This window comes from Empidonax traillii, unplaced genomic scaffold (assembly GCF_003031625.1).
Source record: "Empidonax traillii isolate 1590-97213 ecotype Southwest subspecies unplaced genomic scaffold, ASM303162v1 scaffold1004:size452305, whole genome shotgun sequence".
NCBI lineage: Eukaryota > Metazoa > Chordata > Aves > Passeriformes > Tyrannidae > Empidonax > Empidonax traillii.
Window position 1 is genome coordinate 423,834 of NW_020956197.1, and position 1,285 is coordinate 425,118.

Sequence of the window (1,285 nt, forward strand, 5' to 3'; positions counted from 1 at the left end):
GCCTCGCAGCCCCTCACGCATTCCCCTCAAGGCCTTTGGGGCACTTTCCCCTCCCCATGGCACACCTGGGCAAGTGTTGCTGAGCACAAGGGCCCTTCTTCCCCTCTACCCCAGTGCACTGTGGATACCGGGCACCAAAGAAAACTCCTGAGCCTCTGTGCATGCTAAGAGGGATTTAATATTGACGTGTTGGGGTAAGAGGAGGAGAGGGGTCTTTTCAAACAGGATGAGTTATTTGATCAGACGGGGTTCCCACGATCAGTTCTCTGCAGGGCTCTGGCAGCTGCTCCACCGAGGAGCCTCCCTAATCCTTTCATTCTGGAGCGGGTCTTCAAGCTGCTGGAACGTGGAGAAGAACGAGGTCTCTCTGCAGAGCGTAGCATTTTCAGGTTTTTGAGTGCCAGACATTTGATGGCAGTGCTGTCATGAGTCATGCCTTGAAGGGCTGGAACAGAAAAGAACAGAGCTGAGGCCAGAGCCTGCATCTGTGGGGACCCAAGAAGCCCCTCCTGCCAGGGCCATCCCAGCCAGTTCTTGCTATTGCCAGGAGGAGCAGGGCCCATGGGGATCAGCCAGAAGGTGCTGGCCACCAATACCCCTCATGCCCCTGAAATCTCCCTCTGCTCTGCCCAAGCCATTCCTCATCCATGCAAGTAGGAGAGCCCTCCACAGCCAGGGCAGGACTGTAGCTCCCTGCCCAGGGTCCGTGCTCCTCCACCAGCCCCCAGATATCCCACTGCCCTCATTCACCATCCATGACGAGCTGCAACTCTTTCTTCTGCCCTTTCAGGTATCTCACGGCCATCCCTGGGAACACAGATGCTGTCAGGGCCCCAGCGGTGTCACAGCTCCCCCCCAGTGGCACTGCCAGCCCGGCCACACGCCCTCCTGCCCTGGCAGGGCTGAGCCCGGGCCCTTCCCACCTGGGGATGGCCCAGGGCTGGGCTAGCACAGGGCGGCAGCAGCGCCAGGGCACTCGAGGCTCCCCAGCACAGCCCTGGTGACCTTGTGGCTCACCTATGAACTTGATGGCTGCCTCTTGCAGGGGCTCCTGTGGGCTCTCCAGGTATGGAAGGGCCAGGTGCACATATTCGGACACTCGGCTCTTGTCCTTTTCCAGCTGCAGAGAGCAGCAGGGCACAGAGGGAATGGTTGGCTGGGGCTCTGCCCCTTGGCCGGGCGCTGCCTGCGCCCAGCACTGGCCGCCCTGCCCCACAGCCCAGCTGGGCCGGGGCTCCAGCGGCACCCTGGCTCGGGGGCACAGGAGCTGCAGAGGAGCCCGCAC

At 61.6% G+C, this 1,285-nt stretch overlaps 1 protein-coding gene across 1 annotated transcript in view; it reads right to left on the reverse strand.

The window, feature by feature from the left end:
• The window catches only part of LOC114068097 (maestro heat-like repeat-containing protein family member 6), a 14,032-nt gene that overhangs the window by 10,373 nt on the left and 2,374 nt on the right, over positions 1 to 1,285 (reverse strand). The window lies entirely within an intron of this gene.